The sequence below is a fragment of the Macrobrachium nipponense genome, chromosome 12, assembly GCF_015104395.2.
Source record: "Macrobrachium nipponense isolate FS-2020 chromosome 12, ASM1510439v2, whole genome shotgun sequence".
Classification (NCBI taxonomy): Eukaryota; Metazoa; Arthropoda; class Malacostraca; order Decapoda; family Palaemonidae; genus Macrobrachium; species Macrobrachium nipponense.
Window position 1 is genome coordinate 70619569 of NC_087205.1, and position 21013 is coordinate 70640581.

A 21013-nucleotide genomic window follows, 5' to 3' on the forward strand; every position below is an offset into this window, starting at 1 on the left:
GGTATTAATAAACCTTGGTTCCTACCTGATTAGGCGGAAGACTTCGTGGCTACTGCCCAGGAGTCTGCTTCGCCTCAAGAGCCTCAGCGAGATATTGATCTATGGCTAAGAGTTCTTGTGGGTCTGCCAATGGGGTCTTATCCACTTACTCGGCAGAGCCTAAAGGCCTTTGTCATTGGGTGCTATTCCACTAACATGACAATACACCTTGTTCAAGGAGCACAACACCGATCCCGATCACCTGATCCTAACATCCATGTTAGTTCTAAGATTGCAAGGAGTTATCCCCAAACTCCTTACAAACAACCAAAAACTCGAAACATAAATACACTTTCATTTATAACAAAACACAAAAAAAAAAAATTTGTACCCCCCTACTAGCCATACATACCCCTGGTCCCCTACCAGCAATGACACTATGCGCCCGTGCGACATCAGTACGCTTGCTAATAGGAAACCAAGCACATATCTGACAAGAGGGTTTATGTACATTTAAGATAAAATATTTTAAGGATCAGTCTTTGCTCCAAGTCCCAGAACTGTATCTGCTGATACAAAAGGACCAAGAGAGAAGCATTTCTCATAGGTCACTTTCACATCCTTCAGGTAATGAGACGCAAACACTGAATTGCATTTCCAATATGTAGTCTCAATGATATTCCTGAGAGACATATTCTTTTGAAACGCCAGGGACGTTGCTACTGCCCTTACCTCATGAGTCTTAACCTTTAGAAGACCGAAGGATTCATCCGGGCAGTTCTTGTGCGCATCAGTAATCACGCTTATCACAAAGAAGGCCAAGGCATTTTTAGACATGAGTCTTTTGGGGTTCTTCACAGCACACCAAAGACCTTGCCGACAGCCTCCCATCTGCTTCTTTTTCTCTAAATAAAATTTAAGAGCTCTAACCGGACAGAGAGACCTCTCTATCTCTCTGCCTACGAGGTTAGATAGGCCTTTTACCTCAAAGCTTCTGGGCCAAGGTTTTGATGGGTTTTCGTTTTTCGCCAGAAACAATGTCTGGAACGAACAGATAGCCCCATCTCCTTTAAACCCCACTTTGGAGTCCAGAGCGTGCAATTCGCTCGTCCTCTTGGCCGTCGCGAGAGACAATAACAGGAATAACATTTCCTAGTGACGTCGCGGAAGGAAGCCAGATGTAGAGGCTCGAATTTGTCTGAGGCAAGGAATTTCAGGACCACGTCCAGATTCCAGCTAGGTGTTCTCGGAGACGCTGATTTCGAAGTCTCAAAGGACCGAATCAAATCGTGGAGATCCTTGTTCTCTGCAATCTCTAGCCCTCGATTCCTGAATACTGAAGACAGCATACTTCTGTATCCTTTGATTGTAGACACAGAAAGGTGCGATTCCTCTCTAAGAAAAAGGAGGAAATCAGCCATGTTAACTATAGAGGTACTGGAGGAGGACAGCTTCTTATTCTTACAACACCTCCTAAAGACTTCCCACTTCGATTGGTATACTCTTCTCGTTGAAGATCTGCAGGCTCAAGCGATAGCGCCTTGCGAGAAAATCCCCTCGCTCTGACAAGTCTTTCGCTAGTCGAAAGGCAGTCAGAGCGAGACCGGGGAGGTTGTGATGAAACCTCTCGAAGTGGGGTTGTCTGAGTAGATCTGTTCTGCTTGGCAGAGATCTGGGGAAGTCCATTATCCACTCCAGTACCTCCGTGAACCATTCTTGGGCTGGCCAAAATGGGGCTATGAGGGTCAACTTCGTGCCCTTTGAAGCCACGAATTTCCTGAGTACTTCCCCCAGGATCTTGAATGGGGGAAAGGCGTAGGCGTCTAGGCCCGACCAATCCAGGAGAAACGCGTCGATTGCAAAGGCTCTTGGATCTTCCACTAGAGAGCAAAAGATCTCTACTCTTTTGGAGAGGAACGTAGCAAAGAGGTCTATGTGAGGCCTCCCCCACAGAGACCACAGACTCCGGCACACTTCTGTGTGTAGAGTCCACTCTGTGGGAAGGACCTGATTCCTCCTGCTTAGCCTGTCCGCTCTCACATTCCTTATCCCTTGCATAATCTTGTGAGGAGAGTTATTTACCTCTTTCCTCTGTCCAGGTTAATAGGTCTTTTGTTAGCTGATAGAGGGAGAATGAATGAGTCCCTCCTTGCTTGCATATGTAAGCCAGAGCCGTGGTGTTGTCCGAGTTTATCTGAACCACCCCGTCTCTGACTACCTCCTCGAAGAATCTTAAGGCCAGGTGTATGGCTACTAGCTCTTTGCAATTGATGTGCCAGGACACCTGCTCCTTTGTCCAGGTGCCTGACACCTCCCTTGCTCCTAGCGTCGCTCCCCATCCCGACTCCGAAGCGTCGGAAAATAACACTTGGTTGGGGTTCTGCAGGGCAAGTGACACGCCTTCGTTCTTCTTTAGAGGAAGGATCCACCACTTTAAGTGATTTTTCACCTCCTGTGGAATCGGGAAAGTGTCTGAGAGTTGTCCCGTCTTCCAACTCCACACCTCTTTCAGGAAAAACTGAAGAGGGCGAAGGTGAAGCCTCCCCAGAGAGAAGAACTTTTCTAGCGAGGACAGAGTCCCTAAAAGGCTCAAATAATCCCTCGCTGAACTGCTCTCTCTCTCTAAGAAGCTCGAGATTCTTGACAAACCTCGAGTGATTCTCTCTCGCGAAGGAAATACCCGAAAACCCCGAGAATCCATCTGAATCCCCAGATAGACCAAGTTCTGGCTGGGGATCAGTTGCGACTTCTCGAGGTTCACGAGTAATCCCAGAGATTCTACCATATTCCGTGTTATCAACAGGTCCTCCAAGCACTGGTTCTCCGACTTGGCCCTGATCAGCCAGTCGTCTAAGTAGAGGGAGATGTTTATTCCCTCTAGGTGAAGCCATTTTGCTACATTCGCCATCAGGTTGGTGAAGACCTGTGGAGCTGTAGACAGGCCGAAACACAGAGCCCTGAACTGAAAAATCTTCCTCCTATCATGAATCGAAGATATTTCTTTGACGAGTGGTGAATGGGAACGTGGAAATATGCGTCTTGTAAGTCCAGAGAGACCATCCAATCTCCTGGACATAGTGCTGACATCACCGAGGCGGACGTTTCCATTCGGAACTTCTTCTTCTGAACAAAGCGGTTCAGCGCGCTTACGTCCAGTACTGGTCTCCACCCCCCCGAAGCCTTTGGTACTAGGAAAAGGCGATTGTAAAATCCCGGGGAGAGTGGATCCTGTACAAGTTCGATGGCCTCCTTTTCCCACATTTGATCCACCATTTGAAGGAGAGTATTTTTCATTACAGGGTCTCTGTACCTCGCTGACAGTTCCCGAGGAGTAGAGGTTAGGGGAGGACTGTTTTCGAAGGGGATTATGTATCCTTTCTTTAAAACTGAAACCGACCAAGAGTCGGCTCCTCTCTGTGCCCAGGCTCCTGCAAAGTTCAGGAGTCTGGCGCCTACTGGTGCTTGGAGGATCATCAAGTCACTTTCCTTTCTTGAAGGGCCTGAAGGAAGACCTTCCTCTCTTATCAGAGCTCTTCTTTCTGGAAGGGGGACGAGCCGTTGCACCTCCACGAAAGGGCTGCTGAGGAGGACGAGAGTCCTTCTTACTCGTTGACACTACAGGGCGACTCTTCTTTGAAGTCTGAACAAGGAGGTCTTGTGTCGCCTTCTCAGTTAGTGAGCGAGATATATCTCTCACCAACTGAGAAGGAAACAAATGGTCCGACAGAGGGGCGAACAATAACGTGGTCCTCTGGCTAGGAGAAACAGCTTTCGACAAAAGGGATCCATAAACTGATCTCTTTTTCAGCAAACCGGCTCCAAAAAGGGAAGAAACTTCTCCCGAACCGTCTTGTACCGCCTTGTCCATGCAAGCCAGGACGCTATGGAGAATTTCTGGGCTCTTAAGAAACTCCGAGTCCTGAGATTTCTTAGCCAGAACTCCGAGAGACCAATCCAGAAAATTGAACACTTCTAAAATGATGAAAAGTCCTTTAAGAAAGTGGTTCAATTCTGAAATGCTCCACGTAGATCTGGCCGAGACTAAAGAGTGTTGTCTGGAGGCATTAACCAGATTAGCGAAGTCAGCGTCTGCCGATGCAGGAAGAGAAAGACCCATAGTCTCTCCTGTCCCGTACCAAATACCTCTCTTTCCATGGAGTTTGGAAGGAGGCATGCAGAATACTGTTTTGCCCAACTCTTTCTTAGCGCCCATCCATGAATCCAAAGATTGGAGGGCCTTCTTCATTGAAATCGCTGGTTTCATTTTCAGGAAAGCCGAGGACTTTACAGTAGCCGTACTCGAAAAGATGTGAACGAGGAGAAGGAGGAGCGGCTGGACTAAGAGAGTCTAACCAAAACTCTTGCAGTAATAAGGAGGCTAATGTCTTATAATTCGAGAGTCCCTCATTTGTAGGGAGCTCGTCTTCAGACAACTCATCCAATACCCGATCAGAAGAAGGAGAAAGTTCCCGTTTGGAGGAAGAGTCTTTCCAAGACCTCCTACGATCCGAAGGAGAAGGTGCTTCTGTCTGGAGAAGAGTCATCAATTCCTGATAAGAGTCTATTCGGATCTTGCCTTATGGAAGAATTCCAACTCCTGCCTCTGGCTCCTGACTCCTGAACTCCTGACTCTCCTGATCCTGACTCCTGACTCCTGACTCCTGACTCCTGACTCCTGACTCTTGGCTCCTGGCTCCTGCCTGGGTGACTCCTCACTCCTTGCTCTTGGCTCCTGCCTCCTGGGAGACACTTCACTCCTGGCTGGCGCCAGATGCCTGATCGGCTCTTCACACCTGGTAGGAGTCTTGCGCTTGGTTGACTCCTTACGTTTGGTTGACTCCTCGCTCTTGCTAGGAGCCTCACTCCTAATAGGAGCCTCGTTCCTGGCGGCAGGTACCTCCACACGTCTGGAGGACCTCTTGATGGGAAGGGAAGTGTCTTTCCTTCGAGGAGGCTCCTTTGAAAGCACTCCTACCAACGACGATATCTGTTCTTGCATAGAAACTAGAAATCTTTTAGCAGCCCCTCTTTATCCTCTTCGGGAGGAGAAGGAGGAGGGGAGGAGTCCATGGGCTCCACTCCAACTACGGGTGACAATAGGGCTCTTTTTGCCCTCTTAACATCCGAAGGAGACTCCTCAGGGAAGCGTTCCGGGCTAGAGTCAAGAGTCGGCGCCTTCCAACTCCTCTTCAGTGATCGCGAGCGATCAGAATCCCTCCAATCGCGTCTAGGAGACGAAGACCCCGACGATGAGAAACACTCACGCAGGACGCTTTTGCAATAGCGATCCCTGGCAGTCTGGGGTGTCACAGAGCCTGCCAAAGGGACACCTGATCGGTGGGGATTCTCCACAACCTCCTTACGGTTTTTGACATTCCTTCTCCTCTGGGCATGTGAGCTTGGAAGAGGTCTAGACTTGGGAGCGTTGTGGAGCCGACCAGATGCCCCCTCCACCACACTGGGGACACTCACATCACTGTCCACTGTAATATCACTAGCCTTACCTTGCAGAGCAGCCATTTTGTTTTCCATGACCTTGAAGGCTGCTTTTAGATCCGCAAGTTCTTTTGCCGAATCTACAGGATCTGCAATAGGTGAAGAGGCTGAAAAGGAAGGAGAAATAGCAATTCTTACAAGTGGGGAAGATCCCAAACTAGGAACTAGTTCATTCGATCTAGAACTACTCAAACTTCTAGAAGAAGCTTTCCTCACTCTCTCTCTCTCTAAATTCTTCAAATAAGTAGTTAGATTCTTCCACTCTCTCTCACTCAAATTCTCACATTCCTTGCAAGTATTAGTGAAAGAACATTCATACTCCCTGCAACCCTTACATACAGTGTGAGGGTCTACCGAAGCTTTCGGCAACCTCACCTTACAGCCTACATTCACACAACGTCTCACAACCATTCCAGCGTCAGACATTTTAAGAAAAATCCAAAGCAAGTCCACAAAAACAGTCCACAAAAGCGTATGCCAATCCAACAATCCAGATACGTCACCAAAAGTCGGTCAAGAAGATTAATTGCCGGTGAAAAAAGAAAATCCAGTCAAGAGGAACCAACAACAATGTTGATGGTCCGGGCGACAGAAGAAATCTGATTAGAAAACGGGAATGGTTCCTAGTCCTGCCACCCAGGGCAGGGCGGTAGATCACCTGACCTACCGGTAGCGTGTGCCGCGAAATTTGAATTTCTGTCGGGGACGACGGAGTCTATAGCTAAGTATATATCTGGCAGGGAAGTTGAATGTATAAAATCAATATTTTGCACAGCCAAAAGGCAAGCCTAATATTATCCCATAGCATTATTGACAGCAATCTTTCAACAAAATAAATCCTTTCATCCAAGAAAACAAAACACCACTCGAAGCACACTGTTTCATCACAAAAATTATGCAAATGTCAACAATAATCCTCAACAGATAAACTGCCCTAAGCCCTTGGCCATGCAAGGCCAACTGTATCATAAACAAGTGCAACATGTGTGTGTGCTGGAGAGAAATCTGATAAGTGGAGAAACAATAAGCATTATAAAGTAGAAGAATGAAGTAAAGTTGAACATAGACCGAATATGTGATGAATAGAATTGATGAAGACCAGCAAGCCAGGTTAAGCTGGTAGAAGTGAACTACAAGAGTGTTTAAGTCTATGTGCTAAATAATAAATGCAGAATGGTATGGATAAAGAGGTCAAACATTGAGTTCAAGCTGGATGGAACAGTATTCTGTGAATAGAGTGTCCCTATCAGGCTGAAGGGCAAGGTTCATAAGGTGGTGGGAAGACCTAAGTTGTATAGGATAGAAGAGGCCACGCAGAAGAAAACAGAACAAAGTATGTTAGATGTGGCCGAAATGAGGATGATGCCCAAATGGATGAGTGATGGGAAAAGGATAGAAATGGGTATATCTGGGGATTGGTAAAACTCACTTAAGAGTCCAAGAAAGGCAAAAGAGTTAGACTAAGATGGTTTAGACACCTGATGAGAAGGGGAGATGATGAGAGATATTTTGTAAGAGATTATGGAAATGTAGGAGCTAAGGACATACAGGAGAAGAAGGCCTAGGAGAAGTTGTAAAGACTGCAATTGAGATGAGACAGATATTCTGAGAAGTTTGCCTTAAAGTGTAATTACTATGAGATTCAGAGCATTTGTCCCGGTGTTTTTTCTGGAATAAACTTTATTTCTGTGATTTTTGACAAAGATATTACTTAGTCATAGTATACTTTACATCCCTACCTAATTTTATGCAGCATTCTTTCTTACTTATATATTAGAAAAAAGTATAGTATTCATAAGAATAAAATAAAGCAGCCGAAGCCAGTGGCGGAACACTCTAATGTATGGTTTCAAAGTTATAAGTGACGTAGGTATATGATGTGCCAACTCCTCCCACATGGTAATGATGACAAACAGCTGTCTCTGAAATTCTGAATGAATATTCGTACTTGTCAAGGCTCAAGAATGGTGAGGCTATGATAAGACATTGTCCCTGTGTTGCCAGGACAGCTTTCGTGATTCAACCTGCACAATTGTTTAGAAGTGAGGAGGCCTGTAGGCAAACCCTGAAACATAAGCTTGAACAGGTAAATGAATAATAAGGCCCTTTTTTGGCTAAGAAGTACACCCAGACATTCAAGGCTACCAAGTTTTTGTCATTTGCTGACTTTCATAAGGTGCAGAAAATTAATTATATATGCTCTATTTATTAAAATGATCGTCACTGTCATACTAGGAAAAATATCAAAGGAGTTACGACAAATGCAAAAGTTTTCTTTACTTTGTTAATTAATTTTTAATTATATAATTTTTCAATGGCGAAATAGTGATAGCAAAGTTACTAATTTCCCTTCAGATTACCTTGTGGAAAACCCTTTTCTTCAAGAATTTCTAACACTCAACCCAATGGCACAAATCCTATATACTACTACTTCTACTACTACAAAGTGTAAACAAGGAGTATTGGTTGTATTTCATAGTTGCCAGAGGTTGAGACTTTCACAAATAGCCAATTATCCATCGAGAAGGAGGCTAGTGAATGACGTCATAAGTTACGTCATTATATCTTCGAAAGACATTCCTCTGAGTTTGCTGACGATGTCTACAAGAAGTCGGTGTTATTCTTATAATTACCAGAATTATGCAACTTTTGTAATACAGAATACAGTAAAAAATTAGGTAGGGATGTAAGATACTCTGTGACAAAGTGTCATCTTTGTCAGATACGTTGATAAAATTTTATTCCGGAAAAACACTGGGACACCGGCTGTGAATCTCATAGTAGTACATGCATATACAGTACATCATTTACTGTACCCGTACTTCAGAATAAGCGATCACACCACTGCAAACCACTAATCAAATGTATAAAATTTCATAACACTAATTTTACTCAAGTTATTTTATTTCCTTGAGTAAACATAAGCAGTGAAATTCTAAGACCTGCAATTACAATGTGTACATACTACAGAAAAGGAAATCATTATATTAATCACAGTCCCTTATATGAAATCTTCTTTTAAGTGATCACACCATGCTACGTACTTTGTTATACAGTGCAAACTGCATTCTGAAATTCTAAGATTTATGGTTAAAAGGAGAGCAGTTACCTGAGCCTATAACATTCCATACCTATTAAGTTTGGGACACTGCTGTTTGCTCAGTTACATACCAATGGAATTTGGTGATTATGACTCCGGTTACTAAAATTTGCAAAACAATCACCAACAACCCCACTTGGGCCTCAATACACTTCTTACAAGATTAACAGTAGTACATATCTAATAGGGTATGGTGTTTTTCTTGACATGCATTGTAGTAATGCATATTGTTTGTTTTTACATTTGTCACCTTCAGGGCAAACTGTTCTGCTGTATGTAATCATATTTCAGTCTGTACTATGTGCGAGTTTCCTAACGAGCATCTTAAAATACTATACATTTATTTAATCAGTACTGTATTGAACTTAACACAGTAATGTAGTGTTACATACATAAATTTATCATCCTGTATAAATATGAGGGTCTGTATGTACACAAGAATCATATTGGAAAACACTGTACATGTACTGTGGTGCTTGTGTGTATGTGTAATACATGTGCATATATACAAGTACACGAATATACCACTTTAAATAAAATATGCATCTACTGTACATAATTGCACCAATTCTACTTATCAGGTATAGTACTCATAAAATACACACACACTACAAAATATCATACATTACAAAAATCTGTCTATTTTTACATAACTTTTGGAACAAACAAACAAAAATCAGTCTATTTTTACATAGGTTATGGAACACTTTGCAACTACGTACTGAGCTGCTTCCTCCGCCCCCCATCGCCCTCTCCTCTCTCTCTCTCTCTCTCTCTCTTCTCTCTCTCTCTCTCTCTCTCTTTCTCTCGTCTCTCTCTCTCTCTCTCTCTCTTGTACATGTTATATAGTACAGACATACACACATGCAAGGCATTCAGATAGGCTCTGCACTTGCTCTTGCTGTAGCTAACTGCATTAGTTCTATTAACAGACATGCTCACAAGATTTGTTAAGTACAAAATATTTCACAACATAAAAAAAGACCATAAACATCTTGGTTTGTATGTACTATATCTGTTTCAACATAAGTTACTAAACACTTTCCACTTTCTGTACCTCCGCCTTCCCCTTACCCCTCCCTCCCTCTCTTATGCACGCTGACATGTATTCAATGTAATGCAGTACAGGCAGTCCCCAGGTTACGACGGGGGTTCCGTTCTTGAGACGCGTCGTAAGCCGAAAATCGTCGTAAGCCAGAACATTGTCAAAAATCCTAAGAAAACCTTACTTTTAATGCTTTAGGTGCATTCAAAACTATGTAAACTGCATTGTTATTGCATTTTTCATCAAAAAAACCTATAATATTGATTATTTTGCATTTTTGGTGTCATATTTCATCTGCCAGATCAGCATTTGTAGGCGTCATAACTCTGGAACATGCGTCGTAACCCTGGAAATAATTTCTGATGAATATAATTGAAAAGCGTCGTAACCTTGGAACGTCGTAAGCCGAGACCGTCGTAACCCGGGGATTGCCTGTATTGTACTAGATAGAGTACAGAAATGAAATTTTCATTATTAAAATGAAGTTTTATTGTATACTTACCGAACAATTATAGAGCCGTGATTTCCACGAGCGGCAGGATACTAAATTCAAATTTAGCGCGTCGGCGTCGCCAACACTGGTGGTGATGACGTCATCTCCCTCCACTCGCGGGAGAACCAGGTACAACTGCCCAGGTGAATCCAATTCTTACTGCCCGTCCGTCCACCTAAGGGGAGGAGGTTGGGTGATAATCATAATTGTTCGGTAAGTATACAAAAAATAAAACTTCATTTTAATAATGAAAATTTATTTCAATTTTTTATTGTAGTGTCTTACCGAACAATTATAGAGCTGATTACACATTTATGGGAAGGTGGGATTCAGTGGACCACTAGTATTTTTAAATGGTTACATTTATTGCAATACCAGTAAACACTCAAGGTGTCTGTTGTACCTTACCTTGTAAGAGAGCTACAGCAGACTGTTACTGCCTCTGGTCGGTGCTCTTCTTACTATTGTAGAGGAATTGGAATTTGACAAAGTTAGCCTCTACAGGAGTGGAATCCTTCCGTAGTTCAAGCGAGTCAAGGCTGACTGACGGAGGATAGTAACAAACAAAGATTGCCCTTGCCCTGGGCTAAGACCAGAAATTCAATCATACAAAAACATTGTCACCAACACCAGATTTAAAAAACATATATAACCCAACCATTGTAAAATCTGACCTAACAGACTGGTGAGTATCCAGGTACTCAGTACCCCCAGCTTCCCTGAAACTCGACAACCTATTCAAGGTGAAAAAGTTAGCATAGAGGTGACGACCCCTGTGCCGTTTCTCCCAACACCATGCCAGAAACCGCCACCGGACCTAACGTTTTACAATTCTCGAAAACCGTTTCTATCTCTTTGAGATAATGACTCGCAAAACCGAATTCGATCTCCCAGAACGTGCTCTGAAGAATCGAAGCTAAAGATAAATTCTTTCTGAATGCTAAAGAAGTTGCCACTGCTCTAACCTCGTGAGCTTTAACTCTCAGAACGGAAAGATTGTCGTTCTCGGACTGCGAGTGAGCTTCCTGATAAGCTCTCTAATAAAGAACGATATAGCATTCTTAGAAAAGAGGACGAGAGGGATTTTGAACCGAGGTCCAGAGCTTAGAAGATTTTCCTCTAATACCTTAGTGGCAAACAGATACTGCTTAATAGCCCTGACTGGACATAAGAGCCTTTCTTCCTCCTCATGGTCCAAACCAAATCAGTAAAGTTCCTTACCACAAAACTCCTCGGGGCAAGAACCAAGGATTAGAAGGATTCTCATTTTTTGGCTAGAAAGGGGTCAAAGATACCGAAAATACAGCATTGCCTTGAGAGAAACCGACTCTTTTGTCTATAGCGTGCAATTCGCTGACACGCTTAGCAGAAGCTAGTGCAATAAGAAAAAGTGCCTTCTTAGTCAAGTTCTGAGTGAAGCCGACTTCAAAGGCTCAAACGGTGGCCCATGAGGAACTTAAGCACCACATCTTAAGTTCCAAGTTCTGAGTGAAGCGACTTCGAAAGGCTCAAACGGTGCGGGCCCCATGAGGAACTTAAGCACCACATCTAAGTTCCAAGTCAGCACGTATCTTGCGGGATGCTTAGTGGTTTCGAAAGACCTAATGAGGTCCGACAGATCTGAATTGGAGGAAATATCCAAACCTCGATGTCGAAAAAAAACCGAAAAAGGAAAGAGAGCATGGCTCTATATCCTCTGATCGTCGAAGGAGCCAGTTTCTTAGAGTTCCTAAGAAATAGAGAAGAAAATCTGCTATTTCTGTTAAAGAGGTCGCAGAAGTAGAGACTTTAGCACTTCTACACCACTCTCTGAAGATTCTCCACTTCCCTTGATAGAGTTTGTTAGAAGACTCTCTCCTACAACGAGCGATAGCTTCTGCAGCTTCTTCTTGAAAACCCTTTCGCTCTGACAAGATTCCGGACAGTCTGAACCCTGTCAGAGCTAGAGCGGAACAAGTTTTGGGTGGAACCTCTTGAAGTGCGGTTGTTTGAGAAGCCACTTCTCTGGAGGAAGAAGTCTGGGGAAGTCTACTAACAACTGGAGAAGGTCCGGGAACCACTCTTTCCTGGGCAAAAAATGGGAGCGATTAACGAATGTTACATTGCTGTGCGACATGAACTTGTTCAGCACCTTCTCTTATTAGACCGAACGGAGGGAATGCATAAGCTTCCAGACCCGACCAATCCAACAGCATTGCGTCCACCAACCAAGCTAGAGGATCTGGGACTGGAGAACAAAAGAGAGGAAGACGGTTGTTCCTTGATGTCGCGAACAGGTTCTATTGACGGTCGTCCCCAAAGGCGCCAAAGTTTCTGACAAAATCTTGTTGTCCAAAGTCCACTCCAGAGTAACACTTGCTGTTGAGACTTAACTCGTCCGCCAGAACGTTCATCTTTCCCGGAACAAATCTCGGGACTAGCTGAACCTTCGCTTCGTTTGACCACAGGAGGAGATCCTTGGCTACTTCGTACATAGAGAAAGACTGAGTCCCCCCCTGTTTCCGCACGTACGAGAGAGCCGTGGAGTTGTCGGAATGCACTGCCACTACTCGACCTTCTACTAAATCCGAAACTGTCTGAGCCCAAGAAAATTGCTAACAGTTCCTTTACATTTATGTGGAACTTCTTCTCCTTCTCCGACCAAGCTCCTGAAGTCCGTTGATTTCCCAGTAGGGCTCCCCAACCTGTGTCGATGCGTCGGAAAAGAACTGTAGGTTCGGGAGGATGGGTCGTAAATCTAACCTTCTTCCAACCTTGCTCGAGAGAGCCACCACCTTAGGTCCTCTTTTATTTGATCTGTGACAGGAAAGGTAATCGAGTCTGGTTGTGTCTTCTGCACCAAGAGGCTCTCAGGAAAAACTGCAGAGGTCTCATGTGCAGTCTTCCCAACGTCACAAATTTCTCCACTGACGTCAATTTGCCCAGGAGCCTCATCCACTGATTGGCAGAACTTACCTTTTTGTCCAAGAACTCCTGAACTGTCTCCAGACAGCCTTGAACCCTCTTCGGGGACAGAAAAGCCCGAAAAACTTGAGCATTCAGAATCATCCCAAATAAAGGATGCTCTGAGATGGAACCAACTGGGACTTCTGTTTGTTGACCAGAATTCCTAACTTTTCTGGCAAGATCCAGAGTTGTTCCAAGGTCCTTCATGCACGACTCTCTGATTCCGACCGGAGAAGCCAATCGTCCAGATAGAGGGAGATTCTACTCCTAATATGTGCAGCCAGCTTCCTATCGGGGATAGAACCCTGGTGAAAACTTGAGGAGCGGTCGCTAGTCCGAAGCAAAGCGCGAACGAAAAATGAAACACCTTCGCCTTCGAACATGAACCTCAGGTACTTCCGAGATTCGCGATGTATCGGAATGTGAAAATAAGCGTCTTGCATGTCCAGAGAGACCATCCAATCCCCTGTCTGATGGACTCCAGAAACCGACCGAGTGGTCTCCATATGAAATTTTGTTTTCTGGACATGCAAGTTCAGGGCGCTCACATCCAAAACCAAACCGGCCTCCAGCCCCCTGATGATTGGTGAACTACAAAAAAAGGCGATTGTAAAAGCCTGGAGGAAAATCCCTTTCTATCTGTTCTATCGCTTCTTTGAGAACAAGCGCTTCCACTTCTGCGGCTAGCGCCAGAAATTTGTCTGAGCCCGGAGAGTATGCCTGGAATGGAATTGGCACAGGTGAGAGCGAGGGAGGTGAAACGAGAGGAATACGATAGCCGAACTTGAGTACTTGCATACCCAGGCTTCTGCTCCTCTGTTTTCCCATTCCTCCCAAAACATAGCCAGCCTGGCTCCACTGGTGCATGAAGAACCGAGCTTTCATTTGGAAGGTTTGTTAACCTTGGCCGAGGCCTTAGACTGAGGTCGCAAATTCGACTTCGGCCGAAAGAAGCGCTTGGGTTTTCTCCCTCGAAAAGGAACTTGGGCCAGAGGAGAAACCGAAGGAACAGTCCCTCCACAGGAGCTTTAGGTCTCTTAGTAGACTGTGCCAGTAAATCCGAAGTAGATTTCTTATCTAGCGCAGACGAAATTGACAACACTACATCGTCTGGAAAGAGGTTATCTTTCACAAACGGAGCAAAAAAACAAAGAGAGCAGACTTTGTTGGGAAGTAACCCTTTTAGAAGCAAAGGAGCACCAAAGTTGCCTTTTCTTAAGGGTACCAAAGGCGATGAGCGAAGCTAACTCATCACATCCATCCCTAATGGATTTGTCCGCACAGGAACAGAACACCAATCCAATCCCTCCGCTAACTCCTGAGAAAGAGAAGGACAGTCCTTCGATCTGGCCGCTAAAGCGCCAATAGTCCCAATCAAGGAAGCTAAAGACTTTCCAAAAGTTTATTGATTCTTTACAACGTGGTCCAACTCAGGCGCTGTAAAGAAAACTTTCGCTGCGGCGCAAAGAGATTCTTCTAGAGGAGTCGATTAAACTGGAGAAGTCTCCCTGGGAGGAGGCAGAAACTCCCAGAGAAGGAGCTTCCCCAGTTACATAAAACCTATACCTCTTACGAAGCAACTTAGAGGGAGGGTAAGCAAAAAGAGCCTTCCCTAAGTCTCTTTTCATAGACATCCATTTTCAGTCTCTTTCAACGAATGTCTAACCGCTTTAGATAGAACAAGTTTTGGGAGGAGAGGGTCTGAAGTTTTCCTCCTCATCAAAAAAGTCGAAGTTGGGGAGCGCGGAGCCGCTTTCTCAAAATAATCTGGATAAGATACCAGAAGAAATCTAAGGAGACGTGAATAACACGAGAGGTGATGAGAATCCTCCTCCTCTACTTCTTCTTCATTCTCCGATACCGCCGAAGAAGTAGACGGAACTACAACCGGATCTGAAGGTTTCGAACCACCCTTGGACTCATTCATCCAGTGGTTAACATCTCTAACTGCTTGCGCAAAGGCGCCAGAGACGAATCAAAAACAGTTAACGTAGGCTTGGAAAGAAGCCTAAAATGTTCAGCAGGAGGGGCGGAAAAAATACTTGCGCCCTCGCCTCTGAGCCGCCGAAATTCGAGGCGAAAAACAAGGCGCATCAGGCGTAACAGACGAAAAAGCGCCTAAAGAAACACCCTTAGAACTGCTAGCTACAGCGCTAAAACCACAATCTCTACTAGTAGATGGAGCCGAAAAAGGCACAGATTGAGGCGACGAACGAGCCGCTAACGGCCGCGGCGCAACCCTACTCTCAGGCCTCCTTATACCGCTTGACTGGAGGAGGCGAAGAATCGGCGCCTGAACGCCTCTTTAATTGGGACGCGAAACCGGGCGAATTTCGCAAGAGCGCCGCGCGACCGGAGACGAATCGCTTGAATCATTCGAAAGGCGTCTGACCGCAACACCTTTCCAACGCTTAACCGAGCCCTGTTGAGGCGCAACAGGCTCAACAAGAGAGGCGCCAGTCTGTGGGCAAATCCCGATCGACTCCCTTGGACTTCCGGTATGTCTTCTCCCCGGTGCGGGGGTAGGGGGCGTGGACAGTGACCTTTGTCTAGGAGACGTGTCAGGACAGACAGACGGCACCCTCAAACTACACTCTTACCTGAAGCCGCTTCTCCAAAAACGTCTTAAACTGATATTACCCAAGTTGCAAAACCGTATTCGCTAGTACCGAAAATTTCTGATCTAACCTTCGATTCCAGACTGGCAATGGTGTCGGAAGAAACTACACGGGAAGCCGGAGAAGTGGGATTAGTAGGAGGAATAGGAGGTGTAGTTAAAGGAGACATAACAATTTGAGGAGAAACAGAAGGAACAGAAGCATCGCAAGACGAAGCAGAGCTAAGTCTACTTCCCTAAGCGCTGCTTTTCTAATTCTGTCTTTAGCTAATTTCTCCGAGTATGAACTAAAAAACTTCCATTGAGAATCAGTCCAATCACTACACTTGTTACATGTTCGATCTGCTGAACAAACCTGTCCCCTACACTTAACACATTTAGTGTGAGAATCATACTCTAACTTGGATAATCTAGTTTTACATCCTGAGATGCAAAACCTAACTCCCGACGGACTAGAATCCGATATGGCAACGCCTAAATAAAAAGCAAAATAACAACAACGCCAAAAAAGAGTACTTCACCAATTCCGAAGATCAATTCCACAAGAAAAAAAGCGAAGCAAAGTCATCCAACCGCACCGACCACCGATGTTCACCGGACGCCGGCAGGAAAAGAATTGGATTCACCTGGGCAGTTGTACCTGGTTCTCCCGCGAGTGGAGGGAGATGACGTCATCACCACCAGTGTTGGCGACGCCGACGCGCTAAATTTGAATTTAGTATCCTGCCGCTCGTGGAAATCACGGCTCTATAATTGTTCGGTAAGACACTACAATAAAACTCAGTGTTACATACATACATCTTCCAGTCTGTGTCTGTATCTTTACAAGTATGACAAAGTTTATCATGTATTAGTATTATAATTATTCTAGTTATTATTCATCATTCATTCATCATCATCATCATCATCATTCAGAAGATGAATCCTATTCATATGGAACAAGCCCACAGGGGTCAATGACTTGAATTTCACACTTCCAAACCATATATATGGTGTTTATTTGAAAGAAGTAACAGAATGTAACAGGAAACACAGAAAGAAGAGATCAGTTATTGGAAAAGAAAAAATAAATCAACATACAGAATATACTGTATAGATAGATAAATATCTACGTAAATTATTCAAATACAAGAAGACTTGTTTTAGGTTAGTACTACTAATTCACTTGAACCTTTGAGGTTCCATTTGCACATGCTCAGGGAGACTGTTCCACAGTCCAACACAATAAGGACTAGTGTCTCTGGAACTGAGAAGTTCAGCAACAAGGTACATTTACTGCAAATTGGTGCTACTCTTCAGCAAATCTGGTTGCTCTTGGCAGAAGGGGATAAGAGAACAGAATGTGAAGGATCTCTGTAAAACATTATTTTATGCCAATAACCATAACTCACCTGAACCTATCCTGAATTATTCATACAGATGTTTTTTACAATTCTTTTTACGCTTTGTGGTTCACAGCATCATACAAGTGATGTACAAAATTGTCAAAAAACCAAAAACCAATCTCAACATTTTTTTAGTATTATCACTTCAGGATATGTTTAGAAAAAAAAGTTGAAAACTTTTAATCATTAAAATTTTATAATTCCTCAATATTCGGCAGTCAGCACGCCCCTACATGCTATATAAAAAATTTTATAAATTTTTAAAAGCATCTTTAAATATCCTTGCAAAGCCATGTGTCAGTATGACATAAGGGTCTTATATGATAGGAAGCAAATCCCAAAGGTAGGCAGAATTTCATTTTCTAGATGAAGTTACGTAAGTTGAAAGGGTCCAGGGTAGGCAAAATCCCAAATAAGGCAGCAGCTACAAACTAGGTGAGGTTCACTTATTTTAGGATTAAACTCTTTTAGCCCTATAAAGTATTCAACTCTCGCTCTCTCTCCTCTTCCTCTCGTTTCTCTTCCTACTTCTCTCTCTCTCTCTCTCTTCTCTCTTCCTCTCTCTCTCTCTCTCTCCTCCTTACGTAAATATCATGATTATGTATGGCAATATATCTATTTTTACAACTGCTTCACCAATGCTCTCTGTGTGGATCAACTTTCATTTTTACCTTCAAACCCCATACAACAAATTTATCTATGTACACCACCAAAATTGTTAAGAGGTATGGATAAGACTAAACAGAAAATAACAATTTGTCGAAAAATGATATTGTTATGATACAATAAAGTTTGTTCATACTTACCTGGCAGATATATATATAGCTGTATTTTCTGAAGTCCGACAGAATTTTAAAAACTTCCGACACACGCAGTGGTCGGTCAGGTGGTTAGTACCCATTCCCGCCGCTGGGAGGCGGGGTATCAGGAACCATTCCATTTTCTATTCATAATTTTTATTTCCACTGTCCCCTGAGGGGAGGTGGGTGGGTACTTGATTATATATATCTGCCAAGTAAGTATGAACAAACTTTATTGTATCATAACAATATCATTTGTTCATGAAACTTACCTGTCAGATATATATATAGCTGAATCCCACCGTTGGAGGTGGGAAGGGACAGAATAGAAGGATTTTGGGAAACAAATGCATGCAGATGATTTACATCTTGTTCCACCTGTTAGCATAGCTGACTTCGTGATTACTGTCACCAAGTCTGCTTCTTGCTTTACTAGAGTTGCCAGCGAGGTAGAGACCTATAAAAGCTGGTGCACTCCAGATGATCTGTCAACGGGGGCGTGACCACAATGTGACTAGACCATATTGACCATACCATGAGGGCTAAGAAGTAAAATAAAATATATATATATATATATATCACCACCCCTGACCAACCTAGCCAAAGTTAATTAGGTGTGTTAACTAAGGCTTAAGAGTTAAGCATCGCCGTTGTCGGCGACTCAACAAATAAATTAAGAGCTCTTCCTAACCATTTTCTACAGGATAGGATGAGTGGTACTTCTTGCCCCCAAGATTGTGTCTGCAGACACGTATGGCCCTAGCGAGCAGCAGATCTCATATGCCATCTTCACATCTCGCAGGGAGTGTGAAGTGAACACAGAGTTGCTTCGCTAAAACATGGTACTCAGGATGTTGCTGAGTGCCATGCTCTGTTGAAATGCTTCCGAGGCCGCGCCCTCACCTCGTGAGCATTCAGATAAAAAGATTTCAATTCTTTGTGCAAACACAATGAAGGAGCATTTTTGAAAGAACTCCTTAACACTAAAGCAGGGTGTTCTTCGATATGGGCAAGTCTGGTCTTTTTCGGAACACTGCAGATTGCCCGAATGACTTCGACTTTCTTGAGTTTTATGTAGATAAAACTTAAGAGACCCGACAGGGCACAGGACTCTCTCTGGCTCCTGCCCACTAACTAGTGCCATCCTTGCTTCCAAGCTCCTGGCCCAAGGACAAGACGGATTTCCATTCTTAGGCCACAACGGAAGGCTTAGAGAGCACACCGCCTTGTGTTCTCTAATGCCAAAACTTGTGACGATGGCTTAAAATTTCACTAACCCTCTTTGTCGTATCTATGGTGGTTAGAAGAAGGCCTTCCTGATCACATGCAAGAAGTTAACAGGTAGGAGAGGTTCGAATGCTTTGACATCAAGAACTTCAGACTACGTCTAAGTTCCATATTGAAAGCTTCGATCTGGACAGCACAGTCAGTACGTCTGTACTAAAGTCAGGTGACCGACCAGTTGACCAGTCAGACGAATCAAGGACAGCAAGGCTGTACCCTGAAGACCATAAGGCACTATTCTTCGCTGAAGGATGAGTGTCTGGACTGCCTGGGCGATTCAATCTAAGCAAAACCTTGGGGTGTATCAACGCAACCCAACGTCGTCAGCGAATCAACTCCTGACTCGAGCTTCTGGTGCCAGGAGAAAGGAGCGAGGAGCAAAAAAGGCGATTCAGTCCGAAGGAAGAATGCCTGACAGTCCAACCTGGTCTCATGTTACACGATCATCGGGGGTGTATAAACGCAACCGACTTCGTCAACAAGAAACTCAGGGCTACTATATGTCGCCTGATCTCGCACGAGTGTCTGACTCCGAGAAAACAGATGAGACAAAAAGTAGATGGTGAGCGAGTTTCGAGATTCCACAGAACTCAAAAATCGTGAAGGTCTTTGTTGTTTGACAGACGCAAATCTCTGAGCCCAAAGGCCGTCAACAACATATTTGCGTATTCTTTAATAGTTGTGACTGCCAGCTTATCCCATTCTTCAGACGGAAATGGAAGACGGTAATCTATTCCTGTCAACATCTCGATAGTCTGAACGTAGTCAGACTCAGAGCGGAGAGGTTATAGGTACCTTTCGAGTTAGAGTAGACCGACTCTCTCGGAAAAGGTCCTTGGAAAGTGAACTAGGAAGTATGTGACCTCTGTGAATCCAGGATCCTGAAGGCCAACATGGGGCGATCAGCGTCATTGTCGCTCCCTGTGACGTCATAAATCCTCTTACTACATTTCCTAAGGCGATTGAAAAAGGGGAAAAGAGACTAAACACCCATCCCGTTCATATCATAGGATGGCGTTTAATGGTACCGATCCCGGATCGAGAATAAGGGAGCAGAGAAGAAGAAGAAACCTCTTCGTCCTCAACCTATCGAAGAGAAGAATGAAAGGGCGTCCCTAAAGTCTACACAACTCTCAACTTACTTCTAAAGAAAGATTCACTCAGAAGTGAATAGTTGCTGCCGTCGATCGAGACGATTCGTACGGACTTTTGCAATCCTGTAACGAACCTGTAGAGGATCGTTACATTCTACGCCTGTTGTTATAATAGGCTCTTTCTCGTAAACTCGAACAAGGACCGAGAGAAGATACTTCTTAAGATATGAGAGAGCTGTGGAATATCAGAGTTGATCTGGACCACTGGTTCCCAAAAACTCGTTTCGAGGACTGGAGGGACTACCGAATCGCTTTTACTTCTTTCAGATTAAGATCCAGGACATCTGAAACCCCTATCCAGATGTCGGCACCTTCTTTCTATCACCTCAGGTGATAGACGCACTGAGAGATGTTCAGAATCATTCCTAGATCTTGAATAATATTTCAGTTTCCCGTAGGAAAAGAAAAACTGTGGTCTGAATTGCAGTCTATCGGGGAAACAAACTTCTTCAGGAAGGAAATGGTCCCCAGCAAGCTCATCCATTCCCTCCCCGAGTATGCTTACTTCCCTAATAAGGCTGCGCTTTGCCTAAGCAGGAGAGCATATAAAAGTGCAATGTTGCGGTAGACTCGTAGTTCCATACCGTGCGGTAACGAGCACCGAAAGGATTAAGAGATAACTCTGTTGAACATAGTAAGGCAAAACGAATGCAACGTTTATTCATTTACGTAAGAAATCCCCTCAATCTTAGGCTAAAGTCCGTGATTGTAGGA